This window comes from Phasianus colchicus, chromosome 1 (assembly GCF_987193195.1).
Source record: "Phasianus colchicus chromosome 1, bPhaCol1.hap1.1, whole genome shotgun sequence".
Lineage (NCBI taxonomy): Eukaryota > Metazoa > Chordata > Aves > Galliformes > Phasianidae > Phasianus > Phasianus colchicus.
The window spans coordinates 8,381,317-8,403,418 of NC_143436.1; the positions used below are offsets into that span (position 1 = coordinate 8,381,317).

Consider the following 22,102-nt stretch of genomic DNA (forward strand, 5'->3'; position numbering starts at 1 on the left):
CACATATCTTCCATTAGAAGCTGAATCTGTGTTTTAATTCAGATCCCACTGTTACCAGCGCTTACCTCTTGGCACAGTGAAAAGGTTTCCACTGTAAGACGTGGATACCTTCATACAGAACATCACCAGCACGCAGCAGGGCTGCAAGTGGGCTCATAGATGAGTAAGGGAAACCACAGTGCTCGTTTGTCACTGGATGCAGGGAAGACATGCTGGATTTGAATGTGTCTAACATACCCCGGAAGGCCCTTTCAGTGTCTTCACTTGAAAGCACAATGGGGGTTGTGTGCTGTTATTGGTGCTACATCTCACACATCCCATGAGAAGCAGCTTACCAGAGTGAGCTGCTCTCAGGGTGGCCCTGGCATTAGTTTTTCATGGTGAGGACATCTGTAGCATTTCTGAACTCTGTGGGAGTGTTAGTTCTCACTGGGATCTCTGAAACTAGTAAAGAAAAAGTAGCTGTCAGCAGTGCCAGTGGTTCAAAACAATGTAAGCATATTGCAGCAGATGGCACAAACCCATTTGTGATGTTGACTATACAATAAAAATACTTCAGTCAGCCCTTCAGAGTCCTTCGTGCTTCACTCAAGCAACCACCTATCCCCACAAACATCAAATACACAGAACCCTTGGAAAATTCAGATGAGAAGAAATTCAGTTCTAGTCCAACCTCCTGCTGAAGGTAATATCAGCTATGGGTCAAACCAGGCTGCTCAAAGCTTTATCCAGCAAGGTCCTAAGTCTCCTAAGGCTGCACAGCTTCTATAGGCAACCTGTTCCCAGGCTCACTGATCTTCACAGTGAACTTTTCCCTTATGGCAGCTGTGTTCCAGCTTCTGCCTGCTGCTTCTTATCCTCCTGCCATGCACTGCTGGGAAGATCATGGTGCTGTATAATTGCATGTCCTATAAAAAGGCCAAAAACTAAGGAACTACCCCCAAACAGAGCCTATTTCTCGATGCACATCACTTAGAAGCGTGGAAGTTTACCTTCTTTATCAATGACTGAATAAACTAGTTTTTTTGGTTTTTTTTTTTATTCTAAATAGGAATGCAGCAATTCATACTTCCTTGGTGTTCAGGTCTATCACAACTAAAACAACTCTGGTATCTACAGGTTTATTTTGGATGAAGGATGGATATAAAGTTCTGTTCTTCTATACTCTCAGCTCTGTTGCTCTGGTAGGGCTGTCAGTCTTTTGGAAGGCATTTATCATCCACAGCTCTCCATAAAAGTACCGTATAATCACAAAAGTATAGTTTTCTATATACAGTATAACTGTGTAATCAGCCAGAAAATGACCTGCTGCTTCTTTAAGTCAAGTTTTCCATCTGCTTAGGCAAAGATGAAAAATGCAGAATCACCCACAACTGTTCGTCATGAACAACATATTGGTTTTCTAACATGAGCCCCTGAAAAACAATTGGATTCAATTGTTTCTCAGAAAGTTTGATGTAATATTTTGCAACTTGTATATTTCCTTCTGGCAAAAACTTTAGTGGAGTCTATTCTGGAGTCTATTCTTTCTCCTGTCCCATTTCTATTTTTAAAAACATGTATTCAGCTCCAAGGTCAGAAACAGTGGTTTCCTAATGTAACATGAACTCTACCAGAAGCAAGCATGAATGAATGAAATTCCTTTGGGAGCTGGAGACTCTTTCCACATGTGATTAAGCTGCAAGTGATTTCAGCTAGGATTTCCAAGCAGAGCTAGCACTGTAGGGCACCCAGCTTCTGCTTACTGAATCCCCTTCTACCCTTTGCAAATCTGGACTGGCCTGGCTGAAGGCCACCATCCCAGTCCTGAAATACACAACCAACACAATTAACACAGTGTGATTTCTACCCACGCCCTTTCAAAGCAAACATTTAGGAAAACACAGGTAGATTTCACAAAAGAAGGAGATGAGGCACCAAGAGTTCAGCACACAATAGACAGGAACTGTGCTGGAAATGTAACCACTGAGTCATCCACACATCAAGCATAATCCATTTCTGCATTTCACTGTTATCTTACAACAAAACTGAGATAAAGAGATTTGGATTCACTGGATGTTCTGGCTGAGCTTGTTTTCAGTGTAGTAATTGCATGCTAGAGGAATGCAAGTAACATTTAAGGGGAACATCTCCAGGAGACATGTCCATTTCTGATGTTCTTCATTTTTTATTCCATCTACTGAGTTTTGTCCAGTAAAACTCCCTGAAAGACACGTGCTGAGATTGCTATGGACAGTCACTGGCATTTTTAGCAGATTCAATGTAGATCTTAACAACACCAGATGAAGGATTCTCCATATGCCAGAGTGTTTGCAGCAACAGAGCTCGTAAGGCTTCAGAGAAGGAAGTTCATGCAAAAAAAAAAAGCTTATGTTTATATGGCATTCAGGGAATTGCATTTATTTTCTCTCTGGTATTTGTCATACCAGAAATCACCCTACACAGATGGAACCTGAACATAAAAATTCCTGTGAGACACCAGACATTTATATGATTGTACATATATGAGGCATTTTCACCCTTCAGATGGCTCCCACAATTATTTGCAGCTGTGGAAGCAGAGGTAGACTTGAGACCCCTTAAAAAGCAGACAAATAAATGCCTAAGAATACAGATGAACATCAAAATAAGACTAGTCTAGGATCCAAAAATTACTTTAAAGCTAAATTCATATCATTTCCTCTTTGTCTTACTAAATGATTGAATTAATAGCTACCCCAGAAGCATTAGCCCAAACACTGGATACCTCCTGAAATCAGATTTTATTCTGGAAAAAGCCTGAACATCTGTTCTGAGCTGTACTGCAAACCATCAAACACTGTTTTTTAAGACTTACATTTTTAGATCTTTATGCTACTTCATAGACTCGCGGTTTGTTACAAGTAACCCAAAGGCATTCTTTAGGAAGAAATATGGTTTTACTCTCCTCCTTCCCATTTTGAGAAGAATTGAAATAAAGAAGTGTTCACTGTGCCAGCTCAAACTGTGCTGCCTTGCACAGTCCAGCTTGGATGGAAAGCTAAAGAGCTGCTTCTATACACACTGAACCTTCCAATCACCTCACACTGTACATCAAAGCCCTTCACCATTATCATTTTCATCTAAATGCACTCTGTGCAGCAAGAGGCACTTGACTGCAAAGATATACTTGATTAATCCATGATTACAGATATCATTAATAACTTCCCACAGTTCACCCTTTCATTCAAAGTTAGAGTTGCTGAAAATAGAATGCAAAATACTCTTCCCAGGCAGGATGTTGATGCCAGCCCATGTCCAAGCAGTTTGGCTTCTATCCATGCAGGCTTCTGCAGCTCAAAGGGATGGTGAGGTTTGGATCACAGTAGACTAAATGAAGTAGCAAGCCTGAAATTTTGCTGTCAGTACAATGCCAGAATAGTTTAACTAACAGCACCCTTCTCACAGGCAGATTTTATAAGCTCTCTGAATATATGTAACCTTTCTACTTTGCAATAAGTTGAGATTACCTCGCTGGAATACACCAGTAAGAAAGACCTCCTAAGCTACTATTAAATGCAAATAGAAATGGTTAATTTATTAAAAGTCTTTTTAACCCTCCTCCTTTCATTCAACACAGTCTGATGGCACATCTTATAGCAACACTCTTAAAAAATGTGTGAGCCTGACAGATGACACTGCAATTAGGCCCACATAAACACAATCACAATAACTCAGAACACCTTCCTTATTACAGTGGCAGTGAACAGGGTCCATTGGTCTCCAGCCTCAAACCCAGGGAGCAAGGTACTGGTACCAGCTGCTAATGGCTTCATTAGCCACACAGCTGCCAAAAGACTGAAGGACCATGGAGACCCCTCACAGTAACTGTGGTGCTGCTCCTGCTCACTTGACCAGAGCAGCCCAAAGCAATTTCAGCGATGCCATGAGTTTGGAGAAAAGCAGGGCTCACCAGCTACTGAAACTATTCCTACTGTCTTATTAAAATGAACTAAAGCACTCCAAACCTTAAGGATATCCAGTTAACATTCATTTTCTTCCCTTAGTACTGCTGACAACGCAATGCCAACACAGCACAGATAAAACATGCACTAGATGAGAAACCAGAAGAAAAAGGTTCATTTCAAAGATGTTTGTATTGGCACTGACACCTGAAGGGGAAGGGAATGCAAGATCTGGGGCAGTGTTCATACTACCACAGTTCTCTCAAATGCAAAGTGTTGCTTATGGCTCTCATACAATTCAAACACTACCAGGCAATCTCTGTTCCTGTGCTCTGAAGTTCAGTCAAGCCTTGGGTGCTAAGAGAAGTGCCGACATCCCCAGTGAGGCTAATGGCTAAAGGGTGATGCTGTTAAGAGCACAATGACTGGTCCCTCTTAGCTCCCAGTCTATCTGGAAAAGAGAAAGAGAGACAAGAGTCTTTAAGAGTGTTTTTACCTTATACTGAAATCATGAGAACAAACGAGCATGAACTTATTGTAATCCAAAATAATTTTCCCTACACTACAACCTCTGTCAGCATATCTGAAATGAGCTTGATGTACCAGCAGCCCTACACAGCTGAATTTCTTCACTTGCTTGGCTAAAATGCTGAAAATGTACCAATGAAGCTGTGCAATTAGAGGTAGAAAAGGAGAGAAAGTGCCTCTTAAGAATTTGCAAACAGAGGTAACTGTAAGAGCACAGGGAAGGAAGGAAACCAAGACTTGTGTTCACCACTGCAGATGGAGACCAGGTCCTCTTTTTGCCAGGCAGGCAAAACTCAGGTATAGATTTTCACTGTAAAACTGCTTGGCATCTATGTTTTATTAGAGCAGAGGAGGGACAGAAAGACACAGGATAAAAACTAGCAGGCTGTGAACAGCACACATTTCCCAAAATGTTAGTCCCTGGCCAACCCACTGGCACGCTAAGCTTCCAATCTGAAATTCACAGAAAATAAAGCAAACGAGGCACCTTGTATCATTTCTGTTCCCAGAAAGCACTGCATGTATTCATTTCACAGAACATTGGCATGCCATGCACACCTCCTCCCTTCCATCTAATCTAATGTCATTCACTTGGCAGGAATAAATCACAACTAGTAAAGACGTGCAACTGAAAATGTGTACGTGGCTTTCACCTCTGTGCTACACGGTAATTCTTACACACCACAGTAAACGTGATGTTCAGGAGAAGTAGGTCACTGTGCATTTCATACAAAAACAGAGCGTTCATTCAAAACCAGAAGTTCCAAGAGTCAGAGGACAGTTTCTTCAGGACTTGACTATTGCAAATGTGAAGAACTATCAAACAGTGTCACCCAGTGGTAAAGGACTTCCCACAGACAGGAACAGAAGCTTTTGGCACAGAGAGCAGTCAAAGCAGGGCAAGGGAAAAGACCGACCAAAATCAGTGTTTTTGTACAAAGCTGCTAAACTTCTGAGTAAACAAATAAAAAAAATTCCACGGCCTTTTAGCAGAAGGTCCTGCTTTTAAGACAGTCTGTGAAGCCATCAGCATTACAAGTCAGTCATTTCTCAGTCATTGGAGGCTTTAAGATTAAAGAGGGGTATTTCCACTGGGGGAAAAACATCCAGAGCAGCCAGCAGCATCTTATTAATATGGAGAGTGGAAACATTTTAAACATCTGACATCAGCTGCCAAAAAGAGACGGCTGAGTTTTGAATGCTCTTAAAATCTAGTTCACACAGTTTAGCAAGATTCTTCCATACAAGAGAGGAACACATGGTGATGGTTGTTTCTGTATTTTTTGTGTATTTTTTTCACCAAGAACTGATGAGAGAGGTGAGAGAGCAACACGTGTCTCCATGCAAGGTCCAGGAATGCAAGAAGTGAAGCACTGGAAGGGCTGTCCAGAGAGGTGGTGGATGCCCCATCCCTGGAGACATTCAAGGTGTGGCTGGATGGGGCTCTGAGCACTGATCTAGCTGTGGGTGTCCCTGTTCACTGTAGAGAAGTTCATCTAGATGACTTTTAAAGGTCTTTTCCATCTCAAACAATTTGATTCTATGATTCTAAGTTAAATCATGCTCTCCAAATGGAAATCTTCTTCTGGATGCTATAACAACGATGATGACCAAGAGAGATTTGTGCACTTGATTCATTTGAGCATAAGTCTATGCCAGTTAAAAGCCAAAAAAGGTAAACCAACCTTTGATAAGTATATATAACAAAATTTTGGAGTAAGAGAGGAGTTAGGTTACTTGGCACTCCTATAAATATGACTGGCATAGGGAGCACAGCTTTGCTATGTATAACAAATAGAACACTAAAAAGGAAATCAGCATGTTTGCTGATGACACCAAGCTGTGGGGTGTGGTTGACACACCAGAAGGACAGGGACCTAGACAGGCTTTAGCAGTGGGCCCTGCTGAACCTCATAAGGTTCAACAAATCCAAGTGCAAGGTCTTGCACCTGGGTTGTGGCAACCTCCACTGCCAATACAAACTCAGAGATGAAAGGATTGAGAGCAACCCCAACGAAAAAGACCTGGGGATACTGGTGGATGACAAGCTGGACGTGAGCCAGCAATATGCCCTCGCAGTCTAGAAAGCCAAGTGTATGCTGGGCTGCATCAAAAGAAGTGTGGCCAGCAGGGCAAGGGAGGTGATCCTGCCCCTCTGCTCTGTGCTGGTGAGGCCTCACCTGGAGTTCTGCATCCAGATGGGGAGTCCTCAGTACAGGGGAGATGTGGACGTGTTGGAGTGCATCCAGAGGAGGCCACGAAAATGATCCAAGGAATGGAACACCTCTCCTATAAGGACAGGCTGAGAGAGCTGGGGCTGTTCAGGCTAGAGAAGAAAAGGCTGCAAGGTGACTTGAGAGCAGCCTTTCAGGATCTAAAGGGGAACTACAAGAAAGGGGAGAGACTCTGTAGCAGGGTCTCTGGTGACAGAACAAGGGGAAATGGCTTCAAGCTCAGGGAGATTAGGTTAGATATAAGGAAAAAATATTTTATAGTGAGGGTGGTGAGGCACTGGAACAGGTTGCCCGGAGATGAGATTGATGCCCTGTCCCTGGAGACTTTGAGGTGAAGCTGGATCAGGCCCTGTGGTGTCCCTGTTCACTGCAGGGGAGTTGAACTAGGTGGCCTTCAGATGTTCCTTCCAACTCTAAGAATTCTATGATTCTACAAAATGCAAAAGAAATAACATTAAGAACTGGAGAAAACACTGTATATTGGTGTGATCGAAAGAGCTCAGTCCACTTGGCTTAAAAAATGTGCAGTGTAAGACCAGCTTGTTTATCCTACAAGCAGCAAGTCTGAAGATGGTTGGAGACAGGGACTAGACAACACGTTTCTAAAAATAAGGCACACACTTTTAAAGTGAGGAAAATGCAATAGTAAAGCGACTGAAAGACTTGTAATGTGAAGTCAAAGGCAGTTCAATCACATGGAGAGATCAAATTACAGGATAATTATCCCTTCTAATTTTACAAATCTATAAGTCTATGAATGCAATTAATAAGCATTTGAAATGAAATCTGAAAATTAGAATCTTTGCATTAATCAGATTTACATTAAGTAGGAACAGCAACAAAAATGAGACCAAGTGAGCTGAGTAGCTTACGTGCTGCTTAAGTTACACCAGTGCTGTAAATCTTCAACTCATGCCTTTTGGAGCGTAAGGGTTTAGTGAACCTCCAGATCTTGCTTTGTGCCTCATGCTGATCTTTGGGAAACCCCAGCACTCTGTTTGGAGTTATGGCACAGCACGATCTGCTGAGCTGTCATGCCTCCCCTTGTTAATAATGGGTGTACATTGTTTCTGAATGACAACTTAAAAGAAATTCTGCACAAAAGATTACTATTTTCAAGACATTTAAAAACACTGGCATAATGAAAATCACGCAGTGCTTTCAGTGCAAGTGCAACTTGCCCGTTTCCTAAGTATATTCATAGGTAGTTACATAAAAACTAAATGCTTCCTCAGACCAGGCAGATGTGAATCGACTACCTGCCAACTCAACCTCTCAAGTTCTCTTCATTTTCCAGGAAGAAAATCCTTTCCTGGCTTGAAAAAAAAAAAAATAAAAAATCTTTGCTAGTAAAATTGTTTTTTCCAAGTTCTCTCTTTGCTGGCAAGGAGCTTCAAAGAAGCATCCAGCTTATAGGAACTGGAGTTGGACTTGATGATCCTTAAGGGTCCCTTCCAACACACGACATACTATGATTCTAAGAATTTCGATTTCTTAACACAAAGAATATCTTTTCTTAGAAACTGAGAAAAGGAAACTAAAAGGAGTAGTTTTCATACACATATCAGTACTCCAAGCTAATACATTCCCAGCTTACTCACAGGAAAGAAATAAAGCCTTCACCTCTGCAAGTTGGTTTTGGCTCTGGCAACTACATCCACATTCCAGTCTGTGCTGTGTCCACAAAGAGACACCCTTCCTTGCCCAGACCTGTTTTATCTGCTCTCACACTCTGAGATGTATTTTAGGTATGTGGCTCCTCACTGCAACTCAGTCCAAAAGGGCACCACTACAAAGGCAAGGAAGAAAGACCTGAAAGAAAAGCCAGAATAAAACTGATGACCTGATCCTCCGAAAGGGAGGCAGAGCAAGAAATTAAAGAATAGGCTGTTCCACACCCTCCTCATGACCTTAACCAAAAATACCATAATTTTCTAATGGATTTACAAGGAAACTGTGGGTGTAAGAATGCATGTCAGTCAGAACAAGCCTTCAGAAAATGTATGACATAGGAGCCATGGCACACATCAGATAGCTTTAAGACAGCCAAGCTCGATACATGTGAAGTTACAAAACTGCAAAGGTGATTAACCTTTAATGGAAGGAGTCAGAGCCCCAAAAACACGAAATTATAGAAATAATTATTAAATTATATTGACACTGGGTCACATCTGTCAAAGCTGTTGACTTTTACATGCTCTTTAAGAGCAGCTACAGTCAGCAGCTCTTACTGCAACTCCATAAATCAGGAAGCTCTGAAACCAGGACAGAGCTGCACATCAGTTGGTACACAGCAAGTGAAAGGACAGCACAGCCTGCCTTGTTTGCAGAGGAATGGTGCTGTTTTCTGAGGAAACAAGCCTCCATCCGAACACCACATCAATGTACTCCTCACAGAGCTGAGCTGCCTGTGGCCTTTTAGCCTTGCTTGAATGAAGAACCCACAATGTCAACATCTAAACCAAAAGCAGTCACACCAGCTTAGCAAGCACGTAGGTGAGATTTTAGCCTATACTCTGGCAGAACAAATTAAGTAGTATGGTGACACTGGGCTGTTTCTAGGAGGTTTTCTAGAACATCACCTTCTTTGGTTTTCTTCAAAAGGCTTGATGAAATTCAGGGAGGGAGAAACAAATCACCGCTCCATAATCCATGGATTCCATAAAGGAGCTGCTCAACAAATTCCCAACAGCTAACAAAGAAAAATAAGAAACCAGAGGGATGACCCTCACACAAAGGGATTGTTTGTTGAGCTTGAGTTGGTGACAGGAAAGGAATTTCCTACAATTGTTACCTTTCTGCTTGACAGACCACCTGGAGGGAAATCCCAGCCTGTTCTCCATTAGCAGCACTGATGAAGGGGCCCAGCCGTGCCACCAGCATCGGTAGGAGCCCCTCAGCTCTGCTCCTTGCTTCCTTCCTTCGGGGTTTCAGCAGGATGGATCACTTGCTCTATGTGCTGCAGAAGTGGGCTTGGACTTGAACATAAACTGAGAGAACTCAAACTGTCAGCTCAGCTTGCAAAAATGCAAACGAAAAAAAAAAAGTCAGCAGTCCTATGAGGTACTGCAGGGATCTCCAGCAAACTACTAAAACAAACTACCCACATCCCAGAGTCACATGCTAATTCACAGAGGTTCTGTCTCCTCATGTTTGCAAGAGAAAATAAAGATAAACCTCAAAGAAAAGGAAGCCAAAGAACAAAGGGCCGCACAAGACTCAGACAAAGCCAAAAATGGACTGAAAGTCTCTGGCATAGATGTCTGCTGCCTAAACACACTGTGGCTGGAGAACAAAACCAGTGTTAGGTCACAATTTGGCTCTTGCTGGTGAAGGTCCAAGGAAGCAGCGCACACAGCTTCTGGAGAAAGAATACCATTTGTCATTCACAGACAGTCAGATAGTGGTGAATATCTATTGATAAACTCTCCTCATTGCCAGTAGCCAGCTGTACCTGTTGGTGACTGAAGGCAGCCCTGGTTTGGCCCTCTGCTGAACAGAGGACATGGGCTCTCATTGTACACTGGGCCCAGAACCAAAGAGGGAAGCTTGCAGGCCAGCAAGCTTAATGTGCAATAAACCATGCTAGGAATCCTTAAGACGTCACCATACTGCATCCCCAGCAGGATATCACCTTACTGTCTCAGATATTTGTAGAATGAAGGAAGAAACGTCAAGAGGTTTTTCTGTGGTCCTCTTCCTGCTCTCCTTCAATAGTTAACTGAGCTATTTAAAAAAAAAAAAAAAACAAATACAGAAAAACTGCAATTAAAATTCCAGCAAGTATACATGATCGTGGTTTTTAAACACATGCCTCTGTTTTGGAATCATAAGAGACTAAACAAATAGTCACTGGTGAGTACTGAGAGCAATTCAGTGAGCTCAGTGTGCTCGGTCACGGTGTGAGCACTGCCAGTGCTAGTGTTCTCCATGGCTATGCAACCTCCAAACATGTAATGTCTTGTTAGAAGGGGGAAAAAAATCCTTGTGATTGAAGGTTCAAGAGGAACTGATGTTTGAGTAGGTCTCTCATGCATTCTTGATTTCTAGAGTTGTGCTTCACCTGCAAGAACGGTGGCTTGCAAATACATCCGCATTTCTATCAATAAAGGGAGGTGGAAATCCCTTCACTGCAAATTCTTGACCTGTACTACACTCCCACACATTCTAAGCCATGTTGCTCAAGCTCCTACATCTAACAGAGCTGGTCCATTCTCTTGCAACATAATCACTTCCTCAACCTCCTTGCTCAACAAATATTGCTAAAGCAGAAATTCAACATTTCCTTTTTACTATGTTTCACTGAGGAAGTATGTTTCAAAACTGCAAAAGAATCACTAAAGAAGGAGAATTCATCAGAAAATAAAGTGGGACCTGTTCGTTATAACAGGCTGGGTCACAACAGAAGCTCACTCATTCAGAAGAGAGCTGCCCCATAATTACAGTGAGGAACTGAGTTATGACAGAAGAGAGACTCTATTCTCAGCCCTACCAAATACTGGATTTGTGATGCTGAGCAGGACACTTGGGCCTAAATTAATCTGGAACAGGCTGTGGTTGTCAGCACAAGACAATATGTTGGATACCAAATGCAGAGAGCACAAAACATGCTTTTTTGGGTGAGCAGATCAGTAAGAGACATCATAAATTATGACAATGCTATGCTTTGTTCTATTATAGGCAGCACTCGTACAAAAATTTGGAGACATTTCATGTAAAGCAGACTTTTATGATGGAAAAAAAGCTTGTTTTAAAGTCAAAAGGCATAATTCAAATAGGTAACTGGCTGCCTGAAGCTTAGAAAATGAAACTGATGATGTTTAAAATAAGCTGGTAAGTTATGAGTTAGCACATACACAGAAGAAAGCTTAGAAAGAGATTGAAATTAATAACACACCGGCTGGGAATTTTCTCTTGGTGTTACAAAAGAAGTGCATGGGATTTTTAATTCTTATGCCTTAAGGACCAACATTGCCATTTTCACTCAGTGTCTATTTCTATGAATCTCTTCCTTCCCAAGTTATTAGCAGCCACAAGATTTTTTTTGCTTGTTGTTATTTGTCTATTGATTTCTCATTCAAACAACAAACCCAGACAAAATGCATGTTTTCCTAATTTGTACTGGGAAGTAAGTCCTCAGAAGCATCTCCAGGATGAAGGGCCAGAATAAGAGCTGGGAGCCTCAGGGCTTTCCTACCCGCTGGAGAATACAGCACTTTCTTCTCAAGTGTGTCAGTAATAAGATGGAGACTCATTTATCAAAATCTGTCCTCTCTAAAGCAGCACGCACTCCTCAATAATCTCAGTGCTCAGCAGGGCACAAATTTTGCCTCTTGAGACACTTCATCAATGCAAGTTTAACATCTACGTTACCATCTGAATTACAGTAACCGTTTGTGGCAGTCAAGGCTTATTTCATCACAACAACATTAATAGTCATCTTTCAACACCGATATCAAAAAATCAGCCTTATTTTTTTTTTATTCTGTATCTTTTACATATACAATATTATAAGCACAGAATTCCTCCCCAGTCTGCTTAGCCAACAGCCTGTTTCCAGAGGGAATGGTGTTCCACCTGCTTTCATACTGATCCAAAATAAAATAATCCCAAAAGCAGTGTAGAAACACAACAAAGGATCCATTAATGGTTCTTCAGTGCATTCGGGTATGAAAGCAAACAGGCCATCAAAACTCATCCAGCAGCCCTCCCCTGCACAGATCATGGAATCACACGATCATTAAGGTTGGGAAAGACTTAGATCATCTAGGCCAACTGCTGACCCATCTCCACCATGCCCACTAACCACGTCCCTCAGTGCCACATCTGCCCTTTTCTTGAACACCTCCAGAGACAGTGACTCCACCACCTCCCTGGCAGCCTGTGCCAATGCCTCACCACCCTTCCTAAGAAGAAATTTTTCCTAATATCCAACCTCAGTGCTGTGTTTTGAATTCTTCTTGTCCCACCTGTACATTTCCAGGGCTGCCAGGGGCAAGAGCACAGGTACAGATGGTAACAAACTACAACTAGCAAATGTCTGGGCATGGTGGCTATGGTCTGAACAGTGTGTAGCTCAACCACATTTGCTTAACGGATCTTTACCAGCAGATGACAGCTTGCTCCAGCCAGTCCCAGATCTCAGACACCTTACTGCAGCATTTGGTTCATGATGTACTCATGTTTTCAAACAGGACCTGCAAGAAGCAAGATCCCCCAAACAAACAGGCACTGTCAGCTGCAATTGTGCAACTTTTTCCAATGCAATATACTAATGAAAATCAGAAGATGCATCTATTTGTGTAGGTGCCAAGCAAAGTTATTCCAGATTGGAAACAGATGTGCCACATAAACATAGTTACTATAGGAAATCATGTACGGCCACAGCATTGCAACCAAAGCAATGCAATCTGTAGGAAAAGGTTGGAATTTCATTAACAGCTAACGTCAGTCTAAAAAGCATAGGTGGAAAAATACAATCTCCCTATTTAGTAACATCATCAGGAAAAAAAAGTCCCAGCTTCCTCACTGTTCATAATGTAATCAGCGATGAGGAAGGGGTCACAGAAAGCTGACTGAAATGACAACATTTCAATCATTATTATTTGAGTTGCATTAGAGCTCATGTTATAAATGTAGTTTACAAAGTGAAAAGAACTTTCCTGTCCACAGACACAGCTGATAAAGTCACTAATTACCTACTGAAAGGGCTGCAGCATTTTCCCCAGTTTATATCCCAAACCTTCCAGAAAGTCAATGGACTTTGGAGCCTAAATCAGAGAACTTTTGAAAGTTTTACTTTCAACAGCTTTCACTCCCTTTCAATCCTGCATTCCTCCAAAGAAATATGACCCTTGGACAGGCATCTCTCACGCAAAGCTAATATCCCAATATCCCACTCATGTTTTAGTTAATGATTCAGTTGAACTTCTTCAGCTTCAAAAGGTAAGTGGGCACCTCCATCACCAAGGCTCACCTTGTCAGCACTACAAGGCTGGTGCTACAAAGCAAGCAGTGCAAGATGGGATCTCCTGTATTGTTAAGCAGCAGAACTGCCACCTCCCTCGCAGCACACTATTATGGCACCGTTCTGTATGCAGCTCAGCTCACAACTGCACCATTTCAACTCAATACCCTCTTTCAAGAGTCATTTCCTTCTCACAAACACACCTAATTAAACAGACACCTTACGACCTGGTGAAAAAACAATAAATCTTTGCGGCTCTACAGTGGTCCACATTTTGAGACAGGAAGTGCATGTCTGCAAATTGATTTCGATTCACATCCTACTGTGCTCTGTGTTTTCCTATGGCTTCTATTCAGCATAAACATTTACTACTGTTGAAAAAGCAGTACTTCCAGGAAAGCAGTGCTTACAGTCACATTCACACAGTGATAAAAACGACAGTGTGAATGTTAAAAGTTGGAAGTAAATGGATGAACTCTGAGAGTCAGCAGCAGGGGTTTACTTGAGTGCACGCCAGCAGATGTGCCTGTCCAGCAGCAAAAGTGCTGGTCTTACTGCTGGGGAGATCAGCACATTTGCTGCTCGTTCCCAACACTGCCCTAAACAAAAAGTTTGTAGAGGCTACAACACGGGAGATTCTTCAGGGAGATTTATGCAAAATTTCAGAGTTCTTTAAGCTCAGGTTATTTCCATTGATGGAGAACGGTGACATCCGTTTTAGAGAAAAAAATCCCTTCCCCCCAAAATCCCAAAGGACAATTACATCAATAAATGAGAGACAGGAGGAGATAGCATGTACACGAGTAAGGCAGATACATGAAAGACCAAGAAGAACTTCATTGGAATTCTCACATCTCGTTCTCCCCTTCTTTACATCAGAGAAATAAATACTTCCGATAATTCAGCATAGTCCAGCTGTAGACAACTTCTAAACCTTACTCAAGACCTCGGTTAAAAACTGAAGACAACAACCACTTGTCATAGCCTTCTTCAACATCTTTTACATATCCCACTCTAACCTCTATTTATACCATTATTATATTATCTAAATATAAACAAAGACTTGATTAAAACTATACATATTTATAGAAGCATTCATGTCACCTACCTTTAGGCATTCAACTGCTGTAGCTAAAATAGGCAAACAAGCTCCTTAAAGCATTAGCATGGTGATCCAGGGGGCAAATGAGAGCAGCTACTCTGATCACTAATGTCAGTTATCATCGCCCTCAATCAGTTGCCAGAGACATTCACCTTCCTCTGCTGGGATTACATGAAGCCCAAGGGGCCTGGGCTCCCCAGCCTGCTTTTTGGCAGCACTGGGAAAGGTCTCTTCAAGAAAAAAGTGCAAAGAGTGAGAAATTCCACCCCAACTTTCATAAACTACAATAACACTGAGCACATCAACCTGTCACTGCTTTCTGTTACATCTCCCATGTGCTGGATTCACACACTGTATAAAATAAAACCATGGAAAGTAAGCAGTTTAATCATTTCCTGTATTATTCACCACATTGTCTGGAATACCTTGTGGATTAATTAGCTAGATAAGAAAATGTCTTGCATGGGGCAAGCATCTTGTAGGTCTGAAGCAGTCATCTAAAGCCACGTGCTCATGCAAACCGCTGCATTAAGAAGGAAGCTGAATGAGGAAGAACCCATCCTACCTGCCCCCCACGGGTGACAAAACCCCTTTCCAGCCTGTGCAAGAAGGTAATCAAACCATTATGCAACTGTGGAAAATCCCAGTGATTGGGAAAAGAGAAGAGAGGAAATTTTTGCCTGGAAATCAAACTGTTCAAAAGGGCGGAAGGATGGGTCACTAAGTCTGACACATCTAACTTTTTTCATTTGAAATCTAATGAGGAGTCAAAAAATCTCATCAATCACTACATTAAATTACCATGCCATAAATCCTGCGTAGTATAAATAATTTTTCTGTCCTTCATGTAGGATTCCAAAGAGAAGTGCAGTACTATCAATGTTTCAACTCGCTGCTGAGCCCAGTGGATCCTCAGTACCAAAAGTAAAAGGATGTTCCCTCTTCCAGTTCCCAAGCACTCAAACCTGGCCAGAAGCTGCAACACAGCAAGTCCACGTTGGCAATTAGGAAAACGTTCTTCACTGGAGGGTGATGGGGCATGGAACTGGCTCCCAAGGGCAGTGGTTGCACCCCCAAGCTGCTAAAGTATTTGAACAATGCTCTTGGATGTATGGTCTACTTTCTGGGTGGTCCTGCATGGAGGCAGGGGTCGCACTCAACGATGGTTGTGGCTTCCTTCCAATTGAGAATAGTTTATGAAACACTGATGTCATAGCATGGAGGTGACTACTCAAAAAGTAGGACCAGGGCACGGAGGAAGGGAGAAAAAGAACAGAAAACAGCTACTGTGATCCTTGTCATTCAACACTGGCATCTAAAAGATGTAAAATCTCTACATTGCTGCTTTGGGCTGGTCTATGCCCATTAGGCTTTATCTGTAGAAAAGAAAAAGAGATAGAGAGAAAGAACAGCACCTCCAGGAAGTGACCAAGTCCATTTATCTTAGCATTGGGTAAAAACTTCCTTTAGAGAGTGCTTGTGCTTATTTGCCAAAGTCAGCCCAATGATGAGATACCACAGCCAAGACAACGGAGCCCTACTGCACCACAGAGCCCTGCAGCTCTGCCAGCCACTGCAGCAGCCACAGGAAGCCCTTGAGCAGAACTTCTGCTCCCCTAATAGAACCCATGGGCATCCACTCCCACACAGCTGGAAACGTCTCATTTCTGTGCATCCTGATTAAGCAGGAGGCAGAGATTTCTGTTTGAAGGCAGTATAAATCATAGCACTGGAAATACCACTGGAAATATTTCTGTTATTTCCAGGCCACCAAACACAAGTAGCACTTACTAGTTTACTACTCTGGTTTCCAATATGAGAAATGACTTGAAGAGAAGCACTTTCTTAAATACGTACCAAATGCCACTGAACACAAATGTGCCTAAACTGTGTTTGAGAGAGCTGTGTTTTTAAATTAGCTTTGAGTATTTTCTAACTTAAAAGTAAGGGACAAAAAAGAGCAGAGGAGGAAACAGTTGTTGGTACGAGCAGCAAGGAAGACAGATTTACATCTAGTTTCAAAGCAAAGTGCTAGCAGCAAAAAGATTAGATTATTGATGCAGAGAGGGAGAGGATGTTGCAAAGCTGCTCAACATTTCAAGAAGCTGCGAGGTTTATTGCGCTGTAGCTGGGGAAAATCAAAACATTCTTTGAGAAGGATTTAGTAACTCAATAACAAAAGTCAAATAGATTAAATGCCGCATCTGTTGTTCTAATTAAATTAACGAAGTAATGATAGAATCATGCATGTTTTTCCCCTGTGAAATATACCTTGGGTAAAGACGGGCTGTAGTTATACACAGTTCCCATTTTATAAATGAAAGCACAAGCCAAAATCACCCTTCCTGCAATGCTATTAACATGAAGGAAAATTACCCCAGGGATAAATCTGGCCAAGGGATGTTTTTTACCAGAGATGAGTTTCAGAAGAAATTTTCCTGAAATAGGACTGCGTGGAAATACTTGAAACATTTTCACTAACATTCCCAGACCACTTCTTTAAAGATATATTGGAACAGATTTTTTCCCCACCAATAGGTGGAAAATTTGAAGACGGAGTTTTTCACTGCTCTGTTTCCAGGGAATCAACTTAATATTCTTAAGGTCTGGACGTAGGTCTTATTTGGGAGGGTTTTCTTGTTGTCTTTGTTTGGGCAGGGTTCTTTTTTTGTTGTTAGTTTTAAAATAGCTAAGCATCTGTACTCATAAATAAAAGCCACTTTATGTGCAGCTCAGCTCGGGTACTGAGAATTGAGGAGTTCAGAAATTACAGGTCTGCCAGGAGAATGGGAGCCACACACTTACAAAATGTCATGTTTTTATATTGAGATTCCACGATCAGATTAAGAACTACTATAAATAACATAAGGTTCTACTCTGGGCTGGAATGAGCTGGAGGTAGTCTATTAAAATCAATTAATCTTCCTCAGCTTATCTAACTCGCTCAGGAACGTGCACAATTGTTGATATTACAGTTCTCCACGGGCTGACATATGCAGTACTGCCAAGGGCAATGGCCTGGGTTCACCTTCATGTATGGGAGTGCAATGCTGGAGACCTGCAGCAGTGCACCCATAACACTTCTCCCACAAAAGTGCACCAACTAAAACGATGTACACAGACACCAAGCACATGCAGGTTGCTGAAAGCAATGTATCTACAGCAATTTGCACAGCTAACAAGCACTGTAATCATGTTTTTTGCAGAATCTTAGAAAATGGGGCTGGAAGGAACTTCAAGAGGCTGCTCACCTCATCCCTGCCCCACAGCAAGTTGCTGCAGCACCTCAACATTCCTCATGTCTCCATCCTCTGACGTTCCTGAGCCAAAATGTTTCATTCTTGATCTCAGTCCAAAACATGATCTGACTTAAACTTGGTTATTCAGCTTGTTTTAAGCTCTAGCTGCTTAATTTTTAGTGCTGATACATATACAGAACATCAAACTGGCTGGCCAGTTCCTAAGCAGTAGTGAATACAGAGCTAGGCCTTTGCTAACTTGGGGATAGAAGAAGATATAGAGCAAGAGTTGACCATACCAGAAACAAAATCATAATGCAAAGTCTGTTTAAGAGATTTTCATTTCAGAAGCTATCTTTAGCACATCTGGAGAAGAGCACAGAAGACATGAGAAAGCAATGCTCCCACGAGGCTGCTCTCTGCTAAGAGGGGTACCAGGGCATCCATCTTCCCACTGCTCGTTCTCATCAGCACAGAAGGATGCAGGAATAAAAGAAGGGTCTGGACGTCAGACCCTAGTTTTAGAAAAGTTTTAAGTTATCATAGCAACATGCTGGTTCTTGTAAGAAGCAGCTACAGATCATTGAAAGAAAACAACCCAGTAATAAGAATGCTTTTTCCTTTCAGAGCTTCTTGGCATGGCAACTAGGGCTTGTTTAGAAGGCTTTCCATCACTTCTGCCACAGCCCTGAAAACAAACTTGTGCACATAAGGAGATGCAATCTTGTCTCACTGCAGTTCTAAACTAGAATACATATTTCTTTTTTTTTTTTCCTCCTGTCTGTTTATTTCTTTTCATGCAATTATTCAAACAAATCACACTCATCCATTTCCTGGGAGTCAGTTTTTCCCCAGTAACTACGAGTATTTTCCCCTTCTCTGATGTTCTGCAGGGTATCATTTGGGGTTGACTGATGTTCTTTCAAGGTAGCATGGTTTGGGGTTTTTTTCTAGGGGGAGGTGGTGTATGATCCCTTTTCAGTATTATGAAACCTAAGGCAGAGTGTAATAAAAAAACTGCGACAACTCTATTGCTTATTTTTGCAATCTGACAGTTTCATTTCATGTCATAATGAGTCTAATCATTCTCTCCTATATTACACACATACCGTATTCCTAACTACTCACAATTAGAAATAGCTATCTGGTTTCTTTCTTCCAGAATTGCATGAAAATTAATGTCACTTGTCACAAAGAGTTCAGACTACAAAAAGCAGCACAAAACACTGAGTACTTTAATTCTGCATCGCTCTTTATGCGGATCTCAAATCAAAAGCAACAGTGTTAAACACTATTATTAGTTCCCCTGCTTGGATCATCACTCTGAATAGAGGCACTAATGAGATGGAGCCCTGCAAAGCATTTTCTTAGAAGCAATAAAAATCAAAACTAAATTGGAACAACTTGGTTCTCTGAATTAAAAATCTTCTGCAAGTCACATCATTACCAAGAAAAGTACTAAATGAGGAGTATTTCTGGTGGCTCTGCTTCTTCTGCACAGCTGGCAGGTGGGGTACCTGCAATGACCCATGTGGGAGCCTCTCAGTGACCCTGTAAGGGATGTGATGGTATTCATCAGTGCGGTGCAGGAGCTGTGCTAGCTGCACTCCAGCACGGGGCTTGAATTCTCGACAAGGAAATTCCACCAGCTGCCTACTCATGGGCCTTGCCTGCTCTGCTCCTACACATTTGATCCATTCTATGAGATGCAGCAAGGACAGTTGTCCCAGTAAAGCAGGAGGAGTCCTGCCTCAGCTCATGCCATCGCAAAGGTCCAACCCTCTAACACTGGCAGCTGCAGTGGAAGCAACTGCTCTGCCCCTGCGAGGAATGGCCAGTTGCTGCTGCAGCCACATCTCCCCCAGCTGATGCACGTGAGAAGCAGGGACATTTTTTCACGTTGCTTACAGAAGCCTTGCCTTTTGTGTCACTTCAGACAGAGCTCATTCCTTGTCTATGAGGTTCACTCACTTGGTGCACTTGAATCTTTTAAGGAGCAAGTGGCAAACAGGAAAAACAAAAACAAAGACCCAGAAGCTGGAGTAACACTGAGCCCTTCTCTAGCTACAGCTCCTGTATCCAGCACTAAAAGCAGCTATACTTCATCCAGAATGGGCAGCTTTACCAACACGGGACAGCTCCCTTTCAATTCCCCGTGCTGCCATCACTGCTATGCTCACACTGAAATACAGACTACATCTAAAGCAAACAAGGGAGAACCAAGAAACCAGTGATTCAGACTCATCTTTCTACCATCTACGCAGATGTAACATCTTTTTCATAACAACATCTGCTTATTCTACCTATGTGCTAAAGGGTGAGTGATAAACAGGGTCATGGAGTTCATAGAACATCCCGAGCTGAAAGGGACCCATAAGGATTGAGTCCAACTTCTCTTGCAGATGTGCAAAGCTCAGCCATCCAGAGAATAGGCTACAGGTCAGATAAACAGTCAGGGCATGTGCATGGTGAAAGACAGCATTAATTTTTTTTTCTTCACAAGGTAGCAAGATGGACAGACAGTAATGCCTACTGCTAAATCATCCTGCAGAAAGTGAGCAACAAAAAGAGGGATCGATCCAGAACAAGTGCATACAAACCTGTATAGGCTGAATACCATGTGGAACATGCAGAAATGGGGATGCAATAATTGCACGCTGAATCCTGGACAGAACACCTATGGTCCACCATCCAGGGGATTTCCAAGGAAGCCTCTGAAAGTCGAACAGCTCACCAGCTATTAGTGAAGCCTGTATTAAACAGGACACTAAAATAATACTGAAAGAGCCCTTAAACGATACCAGGTGATCCCTCATTAGGTCTTGACTTGCCATTGAACAGACAGAATCCAAGGAGACTCTTTTATTTGAGCAGTTCCCCTGAGGCCCAGTTCCTCCAAAACAGAAAGCAATTACAAAGCTTTCTGTCATGAACCATTAACCTCTCCACTGCCAAAACCTTAGGATTCCTAAAGTTTCATTTCACACATGAAATGCTTTCATACTCTTCTAAATCCTTTATTCAATCCACACATATGAATGAATATTACCTTTATTTGGCTATTAGCAAACCAAATATAACCCTGCTGGCTTTAAGTGAAGTAAAGAATCGAGTGCAGATTCTAACCCTGATGGTTACATAATTTGCCCACAAATATTTATGTGCATCTTCCAACCGCTGACTAAACCAAAACCCACAGAGAGACATAAACCATGGGCCAAATCTTTCAGCAGGTACAAGTCAGCACAACCTGAACAACTTGACTACATAATTACACTGCCAAATACTTGATCAAAAGAACGGAATAGATGCCAGCATATGCTTCATGTATAACAGACAAGAGGGTCTTTGTTGGACAAGAGTTAATTTAAGACTCATAAGAGGAACTGTATCATATCATTTAAGAAAATCACAGACCAAACACATGTGCAGGCCTGAAAAGAGACAGTAAAAAATGTAAGAAATTACCAGTGAGGTCTGCCCCAACACATTTGTTCTGTTCTCTGAGATGCAGCAAGGACAGTTGTCCCAGTAAAGCAGGAGGTGTCCTGCCCCACAGCTCGTGCCGTCACAAGGAAGAGATCCAATGGCAAGGGATAGTATTATCTACTGCACACAGAGAACAAATGTTAGAGCAGGCAGCCTGCTTGCTGCCCTAAAGCAGCTGCTTCAACACTTAGGCTGGCTGTTGTTCTTTTCTTTGGTGCATCATGTAGCAAAACTGCTTTGCTGACCCAACAGTGCCAGATGGCAAAAATGTTCCACAGAGGAGCAGAAAGCCTTTGGGCTGAATTGGTGCCTGGTAAAAAGTACGTGTTGTTTATAGTGCTCTGAAGCAGAGACCACAGCGCCATACTGATGCCAGAAGCATGTGGAAGCTGCTGTGTGTTTGAGGATATGGCTCAGTATACTCACAGCAGAGCGATGTCCTTGAGTCATTCCAATGATGGTTAAAATTAGCAATGCAATGGGATGTTTCCTGTCTTGTCTTTTCCCACACCTTTGTCATAAAGGAGCACTGAAGAGGAAGCCATTAGTTAAGGCACAAAAACTTTGTGTATTCGGGTGAGCAGCAAATGACTGTGCTGTAGATATGCACACAAGATCAG

The 22,102-nt window shown here is 42.1% G+C and overlaps 1 protein-coding gene across 3 annotated transcripts in view; it reads right to left on the reverse strand.

Moving 5' to 3' along the window:
* Positions 1–22,102, reverse strand: part of FAM107B (family with sequence similarity 107 member B) — a 63,313-nt gene that overhangs the window by 10,245 nt on the left and 30,966 nt on the right. The window lies entirely within an intron of this gene.